The following is a 17,964-nucleotide window of genomic DNA, read 5'->3' on the forward strand; positions in this document are numbered from 1 at the left end:
CCAAAGTTCACAGATCCTGCTTCTTCTGTTTTCTCTTTTTATCTTGCGTATATGTGATTTAGCATGATTGTAGCATGTAAAGTCAAAACTGTACTCATGGAGAAAATGAAGAATTTAAACCATTCAATTTAGAGGAAGATGGAATACTTTCAAACTTATTTTATTAGGTCAACACTACACTAATAGCAAATTCAGAGAAAAACATTACCAAAATACCCTACAGATCAATATCTCTCATGAACATACTTGCAAAAAAAAATCATCAAGAAAAAATTATCAAATTGAATTCAGCAACATACAAAAAGAATCGTACACCAGAGTCAAGTGCTATTAATCCTGAGAATGCAAGTTTGTTTCAGTATTTGGAAATCAGTCAATGTAATTCACCTTATTAACAATTCCAAAAATAAAATCCACAAAATTGAATCAACTGAGGAAGTAAAACCTTTGGGAAAATATAATATTTATTTACAATAATAACTCTCAGCAACCTAGAGTTGGAGGGAATGTCCTTAACTGAATAAAAGGTATCTACAAGAAAGTCTACCAATAATATTATACTTAATAGTAGAAAACCAAATGTTTTATACCTAAGATTGGGAAAAAGGCAAAAACTTCTGCTCCTCTCACTTATGTTAACATTATACTGAAAGTCTTAGCCAGTGCAATAAGATAAGAAAAAGAAAAAAGATAAAAGAAAAAAAAAAACAGGTATATGGATTGGCAAGGAAGAAAGAATTGTTCCTATTCTCAGGTATGATTGCCTATGCAGGAAAATCTGTGAAAAACTTTTAGAATTAATGAGTTTACCAAGGTTATAGAATATAAGGCCAATACATAGAAATCAATCCTTTTTCTGAATTCTAGCAATGTACAACTGTAAACCAAGATTTAAAAATCAATATCATTTAAAGTGTTTTTAAAAATGAAATATTTGTGTATAAATCTAACAAAATATGTTCCAGACTGTATACTGAAAATTAAAAGAATCCTATGAAAGAAATAAAAGAAAACCTAAATAAATAGAAAGGCCTACCTTTTTAATGGATTAGAAGTAAAGATATCAGTTGTTCCCAAATGAGTCTGTAAATTTAATGTAGTACTAATCAAAATCCCAATAGAATTTTTTTGCAGATATAGTGAAAGTGATTCTAAAATTTATATGGAAATGTAAAGACACCTGGATAGCTAAAACAATTTTGAAAAGGAAGAATAAAGGTTGAAAAAGCACACTACCCAATTAAAAAACTTACTATAAATCCACAGTATTCAAGATAGTATTGGCAAAGGAATAGACATATAGATCAATGGAAGAGAATAGAGAATCCAGAAATAGACCCACACAAATATGGCTAATTGATTTTTGACAAAGATGCAAAGGCAATTTAATGGAAAAAGGATTGTCTTTTCAACAAATGATGTTGAAACAATTGCACAGTCAGATTTAAAAAAAAAAAAATTTCTTGATGTAAACCTCATGCTTTATACAAAAACAAACTTAGAATAGATGGTAGATATAAATGTGAAACATATAACTATAAAAATTTTAGAAGACAGTGTAAAAAGAAAATCTATGTTGACCTTGGGTTTGGTAATGGGTGTATATATGTGACACCAGAAGCACAAACCACAAAAGAAAAAATAGATAAATTAGATTTAATTTTTTTAAAGTTTTCTTGTGTCAAGATACTTATGAGAATGAAAAGACATGCTACAAATTGAGAATGTTTGAAAATTACATATTTTATATTTTATAATTCAGATAAAAATGCATGAAAGACTCTTCACCAAGAGGATATAATGAAAACTAATAAGCACATGAAAAGATGTTTGACATCATTAGCCACTTAAGGAAATAAAACCATGATGAGTTACTACTATATATCTATTAGAATGACTAAAATTAAAAAAACACTGACACTCCTAAGTGTTAGAATGAGAGCAACTAGAATTTCATACATTGTTGCAGGAATGCACAGTGGTGTGAAACATCTTTTATTTCCTTTGAGTTTTCTTTATTCATTCAGCAACTATGATTGAGTGCTCACTGTAGACATTCAGTCATATTTGTTGAATGAATGAACTCAGGGGGAGAGATAAATGACTCCCTTCTACCCTGTTTTTCCATAACTGTAATGATAAATCATGGTGTAACTGCCTCAGGCTGGCCTTTTGAGTAGGAGTGAGAAGGATAGTATGGGGGCCTGAACTTGGATCTTCCTAAGTTGTTTTCCATGGGTTTAGCACTTCTAAGGGAGGAATTTTCTAGAGAGCTGAGGCTCTTTCTTTCTCTCTTTCTCTCTCTCTTTCTATGGCTCTGGTTTATGTTCAGAGCATGTTTGATAAGGCTATATAAGAAAGTATCATCCCCTTGAAATGCCAGGCTTGTGCAACTGCAAATGTACTTCTGTTTTCAATTCTTTCTCCTTCTGGTAACTGATATCAAGCCACTAGGATACTTAGGTCTGAGGCGGATCTGAATGGAAAGACCATTTACATATCTACAGCTTCTTCAAAAAGCTTGTATTGGAGACATAGAGAGGCTTTCAGATGGAACATAGTTTGCCTGCTTTGACTGATTTCCCTGACATGCCACCCTCACCCAGTTCCATGGCCTGTCCAAAATTCTGTTTGGGGCACTAGCTGCCCTGATGTCTCAGAGAATATGTTTTTCAGGTCCCTTTTCACTCTTCATTTTTTCCTGAAAGGAAATATTCAAATAACTTAGGTGATGATATAGATGTGGAGCTCCCAACACTTCCATCTTTCTTCCTGATAATGCATTCGGACCAAATCCTAATAATCTATTCTTTAAAAATCAAGTAGAATCATGACTAAAAAACAACTGCAGATTCCTATAAACTCCCATCTCCTATTTCTTTCTCTTGAATTTCCTTCCTGTGAATTTCAAGTTCACAAAATGTTGAGCTGATCAGAAGAAAAATGTATCTTTTAGCTGTCAAATATTAGTTTCAAGGGATTCTTTGGATTTTCTCTATATTGGTTTTAGAAGACTTCAGTATTTCCAGTTAGATGTGTAGAAAAAGTAATTAAAATTAGTTTCTAATTGAAATATTAGAAAATAATTTCTATCTGAAAAATTCCACAGAGATTGTTATTCAAAAAGTCTTTAAAATCAATATGTTTCTGGTAAAGACTCATCATTTCTTGTCATTTTCACAAAACTTTGAGATTTTCTTCCTTTGGTCTTGACAACCTGTAACTTTATCATGTTAATTATGAAATATTGTCTTAATAAAAAGTTTCTCTTAATTAGAGGGAGATAAATAGTTCCCTGAGTATAAATTTTTTTCTCAATGAGAGAAAAGATATGAGAAATAAAATGCATTAAATTAGGTAGAAAATAATTTACATAATTTTCTTTATAACTTATGAATAAATATAATTTTATTTTTGTCTGTGTATTAGCATATTGAAAAGCAGAGATATTACTTTGCCAACAAAGGTCTGTCTAGTCAAAGCTATGGTTTTTCCAGTGGTCATGTATGGATGTGAGAGTTGGATTGTGAAGAAAGCTGAGCACTGTTAATGCTTTTGAACTGTGGTGTTGGAGAAGACTCTTGAGAGTCCCTTGGACTGCAAGTAGATCCAACCAGTCCATCCTAAAGGAGACCAGTCCTGGGTGTTCATTGGAAGGACTGATGTTGAGGCTGAATCTCCAATACTTTGGCCATCTCATACAAAGAGTTGACTCATTGGAAAAGACCCTGATTCTGGGAGGGATTGGGGGCAGGAGGAGAAGGGGACGACAGAGGATGAGATGGCTGGATGGCATCACCGACTCGATGGACATGAGTTTGAGTGAACTCCAGGAGTTGGTGATGGACAGGGATGCCTGGTGTGCTGCGATTCATGGGGTTGCAAAGAGTTGGACATGCATGAGCAACTGAACTGAACTGATACCAAACACAGTGATGTCATTGAGTGTTTTTGGGTATAGCCCATGATGAAGCAAAGTAATTTGTATGTTTGTGTGCAAGTTATATCCAGATAAAATATTAATCTCTAATCCTTGTTCCCATGATTGCCAAAGTTAAGGGTTTAGATTAGAAAAAAATATTGGTTGGGAAAGGAGGTCTTTTAAAATGTAGAGAGAGACAAAACATTTTAATTATAATCTTCATATTACAAATATCATTAATAAAACTTCAATCAACAATGGCATATTTTATTGGAACATTGAAGTAAAAAAGAAACATGGGGAAGTAGTAGCATTTCCTACTGTTAGTTTACAAATAACAATATTTAAGCACAAACTATTAAACCAACATAATTAAGGCTCTTGTACTTCAAGAGTCAGTTAGCAATAATATTGAAAGTATCTAAATTACTAAATGGTAGAGGAACATACTCCTGTGTAGTCTAGCTGCACTAAAATAGAAATGTCTAAATTAAAGTTAGTGCAGTGTTTTCTAAAGAACAAACCAGCCTTCTGCAATTGGTTTGAATAAGATGTCTGAAGTGTGAATGTATAAGTTGACTGTCATATGTGATGGCCCCTCTGGAGAGTTCTCCTCTGCTAGGCTCATGCTTCTCTCCTAAGTGTAGCTTCTTGAAGGCTTGTGTGAGAGCTGTTGAGTGGAAGAGTAAATTTCCTAATATTTCTCCTACTTCAGGGAGTGAGTTTTAAAAAAAAGGCGGGAAGCGGTGCTTCAAAACACATTCTTTTTTGCCCCAATTTCTTTTTTTTTTTTTGAAGATTCAAAGGTGGATGGGTGAAAGTTGGATCCATCCAGTCTAGTAGTTCTTGAGCAGTTGCAAATTTCCTTCTGTAGAAAAAAATGGCGGTCTTATAGTTGATTCAGATGTACACCTCAAGATAATTGAAACTTTCACCAGGGATTTTAGACTTTCTATAAGAAAAAACAACAATAATTGGAAATTGTTCATTGTGAATACATTAGATTTGTACAGACAAAACATTCATGAAGTGCAATTATAGCCAGTGTTGCTATATTAGTATGAATGTTAATAGCATGTTTGTTTTTGAAATGGGTTATGCATTCTGATAAATGTCTGCTTTAATCTAGTCATCTGTGTATCACTTGTCTAAGTACTCTCATTTAAGATGCCATATCCCTTCTTGTAGCAATAAAGGGGTAAAGCAACATTAATATTAAATAATTAGAAAAACAAAAGGGGAATGATTAAACATATTTACATAATTGAAATAACACTGTGTCGCAGTGGGAAATCGGGACAATGTTGTCTCCTTTCAAAGTAATTCATAATTCAGATTTTTAATTATGGCATATTCATTCATTTAAAGATGATTCTGGATGAGAGGGCCACTAATGAAATACAATCATTAGCATCTAAACAAAGTAATTTACAAAGTCTCCTTTAGGGGAAAAGATTTCTAGAACATCATCAATCACACAAGATATGCAAAAACAAGCAATTAAACCACACACAAGAACTACAACAGCCTTATATATCAGTAATGTACACATGAAAACATAACTGATTACAATGATTAGACTAGGGTAGTGTGGTTAATTTGTATTTTATGTAGTGATTCCATGGAAGAATGCACCCGGACAGACACATTACACATGAGAGGAACTTCATTTCATTAGTACTCACTTAAAACACATGACCCAAAGCCCCCAAAAACAATGAATTTTGAGTCATTGCCTGGCCATCCATGTAAGGTCAAACTACTGCATACTTTAATAAAATATCTCCCTTTCTCCTGCATCTCTTTTTGCCTGCTATTTGCTTTTATAAACTGACAAAATGTAGGCTTAGGAAAGTACTTTGTGAGAGGCAGGTGCTGCCTGGGTTTCTCATTATTTGTTCAAATCCTGATTTAGGCTTCCAGGGACAAAGTGCTCCCAGCCCTCACAAAGTCGGTGATTTACTGGCTCTTCCACCATATACACAATTACCGATCATTAAGCATGCAGCAGGACTAAATGGATATAATAATTCTCTAATTTTTAATGCCTGTATATGGTATTTTGGTAAATGGACCACAAAGGCTGGTTTCAAACCCTGCTCCTACAGACCACGATATAATCTTGTTGAAAACCTGTACGACTTAAGTTCTGCTGGTGGATTTTTCTTTGTGAAGGTGGAAAGAAGGCATGGATGTAAAAGGAGTAGGAATTAGGAGAGTGGTGTTGTGTCAAGGAGGGGGAAATCCACGGGGGAGGCTGGTGCCCCTGCTGTATGCTGAGCCGCCTTCAATAACCACCAGCTTCAGAAGCCAAAATATGCTCTATTGGGTACTCAAAGGATAAAAATACTGGTTAATTTTCAACAGTGCTCCTTCATTTGACTTTACAATTTACAACAGCGAACATTAATGCAGGAATGGCTTGGTTGAGGAGGAGTTTAAAATTAGAGCCCCTCTTCTCATTAGCCCCGACTGCCTGACCCAGGGTGACTGAGAAGCAATTTGTCGCCAGATTCTCATTTTGCTTCTGTTATGGCTCCTTGTAAATGAAGCGCGGCAATTTATTGTAGCACCTCTAGGAGTCAAGAACATAATGTGTAAAACACATACAAAAAAATCTTTCTCCACGTTCATTAACACCCAGCACATAGAGGCTGTTCACTTTTCTCTCTAATGAAGGAGGGAGATCTTAAATCTAAAGCTTTCCATCATGTGAAGAAGTCCTCTTCAGGCCATTAGATGGAGGCTGAGTTGGATTGAAGAAAGGTCATTGACAAAAACAGAGAGTGGCAATACAAGGAAAAATAGAAAATGGATAAAAGAAGAGACTTTAGAAGCCTCAAAGAATGGAAAATACATTTTTGGCATCAATGCTCAACCCCCTTGTCTCAGTGTATTTTTTGTTGTCAGTGAAGAAAAGAATATCTGGCTTTTTATTTAGCTGGAAATTGCTCTAGTGTTTGGCCAATTCTTATTTCTTCACCCTTGATCTGACCTTACAAGAGGCATTTACTTAGGTTCATTTGAAGAGCATATTGTCTAAGATCTTTAAAACTTGTTTGCTTACGGCCTCACCCCTCCCCTGCAGCCTTTACAAGAAATTGCTGCGTCCATGGTTTTAATACATTCTGATTGTAACAGGCGGCTTCTGCCCTGGAGCTAGCTTCAGGCTTTTATCTTATTTCTGTGGTTAGTTCTGATTAATGGTTTTGTCGTGTGGGGTCTCACAAATGGCACCTCCCGATGAACCTAATAACAAATTACTATATGGAATAATTTTCTAGAGGGTCCAGGATTGCCTGTTTGGATTAAATACTTATTGTAGCTGGACAGTACACATGTATGCTCTTATCAGTTTTATGATATAATGATAGGCTCTCAGTGCTGTTGTTTAGTTGCTAAGTCATGTCAGACTCTTTGGGACCCCGTGGATTCTAGTCTGCCAGGCTCCTCTGTCCATGGAATTTTCCAGGCAAGAATAATGGAATGGGTTGCCATTTCCTACTCCAAGGGATCTTCCCGATCCAGGGATCGAACCTGCATCCCTTGAGTCTCCTGAATTGGCAGACAGATTCTTTAACACTGTGCCACCTTAGGATACTAAGTCAATTAAAGTAGAAATAGGACATTCTATTTCGTCTAGTCAAGGCTATGGTTTTTCCTGTGGTCATGTATGGATGTGAGATTTGGACTGTGAAGAAGGCTGAGTGCCAAAGAATTGATGCTTTTGAACTGTGGTGTTGGAGAAGACTCTTGAGAGTCCCTTGGACTGCAAGGAGATCCAACCAGTCCATTCTGAAGGAGATCAGCCCTGGGATTTCTTTGGAAGGAATGATGCTAAAGCTGAAACTCCAGTACTTTGGCCACCTCATGCGAAGTGTTGACTCATTGGAAAAGACTCTGATGCTGGGAGGGATTGGGGGCAAGAGGAGAAGGGGACGACAGAGGATGAGATGGTTGGATGGCATCACTGACTCAATGCATGTGAGTCTGAATGAACTCCAGGAGTTGGTGATGGACAGGGAGGCCTGGCGTGCTGCGATTCATGGGGTCGCAAAGAGTCGGACACGACTGAGCAACTGATCTGATCTGATCTGATCTGATAATATAGAGCACAAATATTATAATCCTCCTTCCTCCCATTGAGGAAACTGAGTCTCAGAGAGGTTAAATACATGTTCAAACTTAAAGAGTTAGAAAGGGGCAGAGCTGTGATGCCAAACCAGGGCTGCCAGCATTCCCTCAGCCACACATCTGTTATCTAGGGTACCTTTTGTTCTAAACTCCACTAAAAACTTCCTCTTCTTGTTTCAATTAAACTTAGCAATCATCTAGTTTTTGATGTGACAGTTAAACCTTTCTCTTTAAATACTGAAGTTTATAAATCTAAAACACATACATTTCTATTTTAAGGAATGTATCAAATTGATTGTATGTAGTAAAGCATTACTTTCTCTTTTCTGTCTAACCCAAATAATCAGCATCCATTTCTATGTTGCTTTATTCTATCATTTTTCTTTCTTAGTCCCACTCTTAGTGTATCTGAAATTTGGATTGGTGTTGCTCTAGCCAGTTGAGCTTTGGCTCCTAATATTTTATAGACCTCCTCCTCAAAGAGCATGTGTACTGACTGAGCATGGTTAATATTTGAAGGTCAAAAGTTGGCACACACATAAAAGAAAAATTAAAATGTAAGAACAATTGTCTTATGCAGTTTAGACTGCTAGAATAAAAATACTATTAACTAGGAGGCTTATCAACAGTATAAATTTATTTCTTACACTTACAGATGTTGGAAGTCTGAGATCAGGGTGCCAGCGTTGGTCAGGTTCTAGGCAGGGCCCTCTTCCTGGTTGTAGATGGCTACCTTCTCACTGTGTCCTCACAGGGAAGAAAGACAGCTAGCTAATTCTATTGCTGCTGCTTATAAGGGCACTAATCCCATTTATGAGGGCTCCACCCTTATGACTTAATTATCTCCCAAAAGTCCTACCTCCAAATACCTTCATTTTGGAAATAGTGTTTCAACATATGAATTTTTGGGAGACACAAACATTCAGTCTGTAACAATTTAACTAAAAATATTTTTGTGTAAGTCTCAATTTCTCTGCTTTGAAGTCCCAGGTTAACACCTATAGTGCTAACAGAACAGACTGGTGTTGCTGACTGCTCTCTGAAGCTCTTTCCTGAATTGTATCTCAAATCACCTCACCTGGGTAGCTGCTGCCACCCTCAAGGTCATGCAGCTTCTAATTATCCATTTGGCTTAGAGCCATTCAATTCCTTTGAATTAACTGTCATATTCTCCCTATAACTCTTTTCTTAAAATATGATTCCTGAGGGACTGGAGATATGTTTCCTGACATAATGTCTTGTGTATAGTAAGCACAAAATTAAAGTTGTGGATTAGTAATCTAAATATTGATTGATTCCTTGACTGATTCAAAAATGCATATATTTGTACCTATTGTAGGCAGCCAGTGTAGGCTTGGTGTTGAGCTAGGTGGTGGGGGTATAAAGATGAAAAATTCGTGTTCTTGAGAAGCTTATGAATAATAGGGGATTAGAGAATGGACATATAAACAGATGTAAAAGGGAACTTCCTCACTGACAATGTTAACTGAGGAGCTAAGAGCTTTGTCCACATACCTAGTTGTTCAAGATTGTATAGTTGATATATTCAGATGAATGACTGGATTTACTTCTTTCTTTCACAGAGCTGCTAGAAGGTAAAAAGTAAATCCAAAATATACTCCTAAGATTTAGATTATTAAATGAATCATGTTCAGAAATGGAAATCAGTAAATTCAGTATCTCCAGAGTAGCACCATTCAGAGTAGTTAAATCCTAATCCTACTTCTTTATGATGTCATTTAGATGTTTGAGGATTGTTCTCACATTCCCATAAAGTCTTCTCTATTCAAGTTCTTTCTGCTTTAAATCATATCTCCTGTTTCTGTAAAAAAAAAAAAAAAAAAAAGTACGGGAACATGAAAAGGCAAATTTATAGTGAAGCTAAATTTCAGTGTACCTCACTCTCATGGAGCCCCAGAAGTGTGTTCATATGGACATATATCTTTGCAAAACTCGCTGAAAGAAGGTATATTACTAGCATTGTCTGTTTCTTTCCATTTCAGCTTCCTACCCATCACACTTCCCCTCTAGTAGCATGGCATCATAGTGGTATTGAACAGTTCTCAAAAGTTGATTTGGGATGCAAATTTTTTGGATTCAGTGGGATTTTTTTATGTTGTTTGCAATCACTTCTGTGTATAGTTAAATTAGATGTCATAGTCCTGTGTTGAAATTTTAAATGAAATATATAGAATTTCAAATGACCCTAAAAGCTAAAACAATTGTGAAGAAGAATAACAAAGTTGGACAACTCATAATGTCCTGATTTAAAAACTTACTACAAAGCTACAGTAACCCAAACAGTGTGGTACTGGCATAAGATACACATGTAGACCAATGGAAAGGAATTGAGTGCCTAGAAATAAACCCTCATGTATGTGGTCAGTTGATTTTCAGCAAGGGCACTGAAGCCACTTAAGGGGGAAAGGACAGTTTCTCCAACAAATGGTTCTGGGAAAACTGGGTGTCCACATGACAAAGAATTGCTAAAGTACTCAGCAGCCAAAAAGTAAGGGAAAGAGTATTATAGATGTATGTCAAGCAGTTAATACAAATATTATGTTATTATGGATTTGGGGATAGTTTAATAACTTTTCTAAATTTGATATGATTTCATATTCTAAATTAATATTGACTGTCATATCTAATCTTGTATTTGTAATTTTATATTTTTCTGAAAGAGCTTTCCCCCCAGTTGTATAAGCTTCAGATTGTATAAAACCTGGATTGGCTTCTGGAAGACAGGTTGGTGAAGGGGAGGTCTCCACTAGCCCAAATACCATATCAGATGACAAATGGAGTAAAGCTGCATTCCAGCTACCCTCATCCCTTGGCTGGGTGCCCTCATACAAGGTACATATTGAAAATTCTGCACAGCGGCCCTATCACCTGCTACATAAGATATTTCCAGTGAAGTTCAACCTTCTCAATATAAAATGAGTATCTTTTCTTTCTAGACATTATGTAGTTTTAGTACAAATTTTTTCACAAGTGTTAATAACTGTAGTTTGGGCACTGGCATGATTTAGCACTCTGTATTTTCATTAATTTAGAAAATATATTTTGGGCACATATTCCATTTGAAGCCCTGTGATAACCAAAAAGATGAGTGAGGACAGACTCTGCCCTCAAGTCATAATCTAGCAGGGGAGCAAAGACATATCCACATGTCAGTACAATATAGTGTAAACTGAAAGTTTCAGAGAGGCTGTAAGAAAGCATTATGGGTAGAGTGATCATATAATGTGTCGTTCAAACTGGGATGCTTTTGAGAGTGAAAGAAGCTTCTGCTAACAATTAAACTGAGGCAAAGTTCAAACCAAGTACTGCCAAAGTTGGACACTCCTGGGCAAACCAAATCTTACGATCGTCATCATTATGGGAGAGGAAAATCATAGTGGAAAAGGACATCTGGGATAGTTAATTTTGTGTCAGCTTGACTGGATTGGGGGATGCCTACATATCTGGTTAAACATTGTTTCTGCATTTGTCTGTGGAGGTATTTCTGGGTTAGGGTAGTATTTGAATTTGTGGACTCAGTGCAGTATCATTCTCTCTTGCCCTTCAGCTTGGATATATATCATAAGCATCCCTATTTCTTAAGACTTTGGACTTGGACTAAATTACATCACTGCCTTTCCTGAGTCTCCAACTTGCAGAAGGCATATCATGACACTTCTCAGACTGTGATTATGTGAGCCACTTCATAATAAATCTCCTTTTATATTCTATTGAGTCTGTTTCTCAGGAGAACCCTAAATAATACAGCATCCACATTAGAGGTGGAAACTGAGGCCCAGGGAACTAGTAACTGAGAAAGTCACATGAATAAAGTAACAGGTCATCAGATTCTGATCATTTGTGTTGAGGATGACTAGACCATGGTGCTCCTGACCCCCCAGAGAAGTGTTCACTGTACATTATCTTATGACAGTGAAAAAACTCAGAAGGATGCTAGTGAGATTACACATCTCTGAGTGTATTCTACAACCTTATTCTACAACCATGTGTCCAACAGTATCTTTCAGCACTGGTTGAAAGCATTTTCCTAGGAGGCAAAGTTTTAGGTCAAATGCTTTTTAAAAATTGTAACATTATTCTCTGTCTTTCCTACCTTTACCAGGATGTCTGCAACCTGATTAGTTTCTTAAAAGATTATTATTTTCCTGTGTTCATCCTTGCCTGCAGGGACAGAGGTGTGAACAGCCAGTGAAAGCCCAGAGTTCAGAAATGGTCAACTATCACATAATCCATGGACTATATTAGATACTAAAATTCTGACAGCTTGCTCTTGTGACAAAGATGTTAACAAGGAAAGAAAATGGCACTAATTTAATCTATTCTTACCGTTCATTCTAAAATGAGACTAGCATGACACCAAGTTATAATAATAAATACTATAGTAATTTCACAATTCTTCCTACATGCTGTTCACAGTCCTTTCACATGCAGATTCGCCATCCATTGCTTTATGACAGTGATTTTAAGTACATTAAAGAGTTCTGAATTTTCTTATACTTGATCTCCTAATTATGTTGCAGGAACATACACAGAATAGTACTATATCCTGGCATTTGTCTGGTTTATAGCATTTCTCCATGCAGTGAGCTCCCCTCTTCTCCTGACATAGCATCTGGGTTTTGGAACATAGGTTTTACCAGAAGGATTCGATTATTGCTTCTGTACTAATTATTACAGGATTAGTACAGCAGTGATAATTGAATAATCAGATTTGACTATTACTCCTGTAATAATTAGTACAGGAGTAATAATGGAATATTCACGATGAGTAGTGAAAGAGAGAAGTAAAATTTGCCCCAGATTAAGTCATTGTAAAATACCAAGTATATCTTTATTATGTAATAGAAATTTACAGAAACCTTTAGAATGTTTAAAAAGAAACTTTTATTGAAAGTTAAAACGAAAACACAGAGAAATTTAGTAGATTATGTCTAAAGAGTTGTTAGGTTTTGAGGACTTGTTTGAAAAGACATTTTAACTAGGTAGTAAAGCTATGTAGGATCAGAACTTTTGGATATCCTACTTCCCTTTAGTGCTTCTGGGGCAGTGCCCTGGGCTGGCGTGCTGGGTGTATAGCACAGCATTGGTGTTGTGTGAAAGAAAGTAGAAATGTTATCATTATTTAAGGCCCTTGCATCCCGGGTCAATGGGTATCTTTGCATATGTGGTAGTGAGTACATGTGGCTAAAACACAGGATGCTTAAGTCTACCATGTTGGATGAATATGGGGATTGGGGGGCCTTGAAGAGAAAAAGTATGGAGAAAGCACCTTCTTGGACTTATCTAGCTTGCTGCTGCTGCTGCTGCTAAGTTGTTTTAGTCATGTCCGACTTTGTGCGACCCCATAGATGGCAGCCCACCAGGCTCCTCTGTCCCTGGGATTCTCCAGGCAAGAATACTGCAGTGGGTTGCCATTTCCTTTCCAATGCATGCATGCATGCTAGGTCGCTTCAGTCATGTCCGACTCTGTGCAACCCTATGGACAGCAGCCCACCAGGCTCCTCCATCCACAGGATTCTCTAGGCAAGAATACTGGAGTGGGTTGCCATTTCCTTCTCCTTACTTAGCTTATGACCCCTGAAAAGATGGTATCCAAAAGTAGCCCAAAGTAAGTGTATTGGAAAATCTTCCACCCTGATGAGACTATGAAGAAGTGTCCAATCTCATTATATGTTTAAAAAATATATACTTGTCATGCTTGGTGGTTCAATGGTGACAGATTGCGGGGCACTGAATTAAAGTGGACACTTTCTGGGAAATGACTTTGCAGTATTTCCCGGTGAAGAGATAGTTGTGACTGAAGGAGATCTCCAGGTGACAACCCTTCTTGCCTGTTTCTTCAGCATCTTGCCCACCAGGAGAGTGAAGGCAAGGTCTGACTCTGGTAGTAACTTCTTTGCATGCTTGTGTAATTAATTAAGGCCTGTAGGTATATGACAGCCTCTGAATTCAGCTTAATAGTCTTAATTATATAGGAAAACAATACGCTGTGTGAATTAGTACACACCAGACATGACATAATTACCAGGGCAGGGTGGACAGTGTTTTGTTGAAGTGCTACTTTGAATGAGTCATTTCAATGCTGAAAATATATTTTTTGTATGTGAGAGCTAAGGTACTAAATTGTTCTTTCAGAAACCTGGTTCCAATTGCTTTAAAATGCCAGGTAGGTGGAAAATAATAAATTCTGTGTCTTCGGAGATAAGAACTGCATTTTGTATTATACTGCTGAGCATGACAATCACTGTAATTTTGGAAGGTTGTTATTATTGTACGAACAAACTTTTTTGGTATTATTAGTGTTTATTTTAATTCAGGGACATATTCTGTACTAGATGTTTAATGAAAATGGCCTTGTATTAAAATGTTTTACCTGCTGTTTGCTGAAAGACATAGTAAAATTAGAAATGAGAAAGACATCTTATGTCACCTAGCCCATCCCAGGCAGTGTAGAGAAAAAGATTGTATTATAAAGCAGCTTTGCTAGAGCAGCCAAAAATAGACCTTACTCTTTGCATTTCTCACCGAGTAAATGGGATCATTTGTGTCAATTCAGAAGGAAAACTGTATTCTTAAAAATGTTTAGAAAGATGGGTACCAATTTATTGACAAATGTATTGACTGGGGTCCCACATTTGAAAGTTTTAAGGTCAGAAAAAAAATTTTAATTTCTCAAACTGATTGTGCTGAATTAAACAATCATTTAGAGTTTCCCTGCTCGCTTATTCAATTATCTGTGCAAGTACTTCTGCAATGGAAACACAGTGAAGAATGTTTTTCTTTCACTCTAAAATGTAATAAAATGGTGGATGGGTTTGAATATTATTACTTTTTTCCTGTCTGAGTTTTCCAAAGGTACATAGGAGTAAGAAAAAGCAAAAATGTACGTAAAAGCAGAAAGAAGCAGATGAAACCAAGAGGCTTAGATAATTGACACCAGATATGAGCCCTCAGCCTTCAAGTGTTGAAGCCACACTGCAGTGATAAAGTTGAATTACCTCTTTGCAAAGTTGTTAAGTGGTCCTGGTTGTCCCATTTCTTGGTTTCGGACACATTTCTATCCTTTCCTCCACTCTTTCCCTCCCCTGTTAATGCCCACCACTCCCATTTTCCTTCCCCCCGGGACCCAAGAACCTCTACCAAAATTGGGAAAACTACTGTCTGCGTGGTCCCAGCAGGCGGCTGTCCCATGCCAGGCTCAGGGTGTGTTGGGGGACCCACCCCCAAAATAATGGAATTAGGGAGTGGCAGGAAAGGTGGCCACCCCACCCCCTCACTTGTCAGGAAACATGCAAGTTTGTGTTGACCTGGTGTTAAACCCCCTTCATAGGCAGCCTGCTTCTGTGAATTCTGATGGTTGGAACACAGCTAATGAGACTAAAGTTGTGGTTTTTTGATTCACTGATGAATCCAAGTAGTTTCTTTGCTTTTGTCCTGACCATAGATCATGCCATGATCCCCTGGAGGAGGAAATGGCAACCCACTCCAGTATTCTTGCCTGATATATTCCATGGTCAAAGGAGCCTGGTGGGCTGCAGTCCATGGGGTTGCAGTCAGACACGACTGAACATGCACACGAAATCACACACAGATCATGCCATGCTCGCCCAGCTTGTAAATTTTTCCCTTTCATTCCAAGGGAATTCTTACATTTAGTTGACTGTGGAATTATTTTTAAGCAGAATCTCTTATCTCATGAGACTGGTGATCTAAGGAACACAATTTGGGAAATTAATACGCTATTTCCTGTTATGGAGCATATAGATTGTTGGCAGTTTTTAACTACTGTAAATAATTCTTATCTTTGAGCACGTATTGAATTATTTCCTAGAATATATCCCTAACCTCTTAGGTAAGTGGCATGCTTAAAGTTATGGATCCGTATTTTTTAATTACCCTTAATTTTAACTTCAGAAATGTTGTACCAATTTCCAGTTCCCACCTGAGTGTGTTTTCCTCAAACCCTAACCTAGGAAATTACCATATTAAGTATTTGTCAGTTTGATAAGTGAAAATTATATTTTACAATACATTTCATTTCTTTCATTACTCATGTAGTTAGACATTTATTCTTTTCCTTGGTGAATTGCTTAGTTTTGTACTTTGCCCATCTTTCTATTCATGTGTTTGCTTTTCTTTATTATTTTGTGGAAGTTTTAATGTAGTTTCATGTAAACAGTGCTTTGGAGAAAAATAGAGTAAGTGGTTAAGGAGTGACAAAGGATAAAGGTCAAAGGTTGGAGGCACATTATTTTAGATAGGGTTGGAAAGATGGCTCAGAGAGGGTGACTCAGTTTTCTCTGAAACATCATTGATTTGCTTTTGTAAGGGCATTGTCTATTTGCCACACCATATTCCTTCTCTGCCCTTCCTATTTGAGTCCTTTCCAGGGACTGTCCTGTATGCACACTATTAGAAACTTCCTCCAACTTCCCACTGGGCTTAGCAAATGGGGAACCCATCAGGAGATCAGAGAGAGGAAGGAAAGTGAAATTGGGATATTTATTTCCCTGCCCCACGCCCATGACTAGTCACTTTGGGCTGATGAAGGTCATTGATTTCGCAAAGCAGCTTCCTTACTTGACCTGCTCTTTCTTGGTTCCACTAACCACTCTATCCCTTCATCCCCCAAGTTCTAGAAATACTAACAGTTGCATCCCTTGTAGTTTACCTAGCCCCCAAGCACATCTTTTAAATAGCCCCTTTGCGTTACACTATCTATCCTAATTTGAGTGTGCCATCTATTTCCTTACAGGACCCTGTACTAGAACTGTTATACTCCATTCAGATGCGTTCTGCTAGGCCAGTGCGCTCATCTTTTGCTGTGGGTATTTGCTGCTGCTGGCTTATAACTGTGCACTTCTCCAGCATTGCCTTTGGGCTCTGGAGCCAAGTTGGCCAGAAATGCCTAGGAAGCTAGGAGCCCCCCATTCTGAGGGCAGTCTGCACTCAATGACTGACTGGTGTGAGGGTCACAACACAAAAACCTAAGTCCTTAGCCTAGATGATTAGAAAAAAGAAAAATAGGCGATGAATCATTTTACCATATGTTAGACGATAATATAAAGCTGCGCTGTTTAAAACTGTGAGGTACTTGCTCAGATAGACCAGTAAAGAAGAGTGAAATTGAAATAAGACCAATATATATTAGGGTGTTTTATATATGAGAGAGATGATAATAAAATCAGTAAGAAAAGGAGGAATTATTCAACAAATAATTCTGAGAATATTGGCTATTTATATAGTACAAGAGAAAATTAGATCTCTATACTACATCATTCAGAAACATATATTCTGGATAGGTTAAGATCTAAATATCCAAGGCAGGGTTCTAAAACTTTAACCAAAGAAAGAATATATCTTTATATCATTAGTAGAAGATAATTCTTAAATACACAAAGCACAAAAAGAGAAGGAAAATATTGATACATTTTGCTACTTTAAGGGGCAAAACTTCTGTAGGATAACAGGTGACACAATGCAGGCTTACAGTCTGAGAAAAGATAGTTGCAACTCACGTTACCAACAACAAATTAATATCCAGAATATATTAAATGTTTTTAGAAATCAGTAATGCAGAAAGAGAAATATATAATGGTAAGTTACAAGATATAATAATAAATTCATAGAAGAAGAAAGATAGATGTCCAAAAAATATATGCAAAGATGTCCAACATCTTTAGTAATTAAGGCATGTACATTAAAACAAAGACATACATTTTATATTAATAGATCTATTAATATAATGCCAATTGTGAGGGATAATGTGGAGAAAAAATAACTTTAATACTTGGCTGAGGGAAGGGAAAATGGGTATGACCACTTTGGAAAACTGTGTAGAATTAGCATGTGAAGTTGACAGCACATATTTTCTGAAATTCAAGTTT

At 36.8% G+C, this 17,964-nt stretch overlaps 1 long non-coding RNA gene across 1 annotated transcript; it reads right to left on the reverse strand.

Annotated features, from left to right (window-relative positions):
* Positions 1-4,168: 4,168 nt before the first annotated feature.
* Positions 4,169-9,114, reverse strand: LOC129634333 (uncharacterized). The gene is made up of 2 exons (XR_008705557.1): positions 8,710-9,114; positions 4,169-4,874 (listed from the first exon to the last, which is right to left on the reverse strand). It is a non-coding gene; the product is annotated as an uncharacterized LOC129634333 (long non-coding RNA).
* Between the last annotated feature and the right edge of the window lie 8,850 nt (positions 9,115-17,964).

Source organism: Bubalus kerabau, chromosome 19 (assembly GCF_029407905.1).
Source record: "Bubalus kerabau isolate K-KA32 ecotype Philippines breed swamp buffalo chromosome 19, PCC_UOA_SB_1v2, whole genome shotgun sequence".
In the NCBI taxonomy this organism is placed as follows: Eukaryota; Metazoa; Chordata; class Mammalia; order Artiodactyla; family Bovidae; genus Bubalus; species Bubalus kerabau.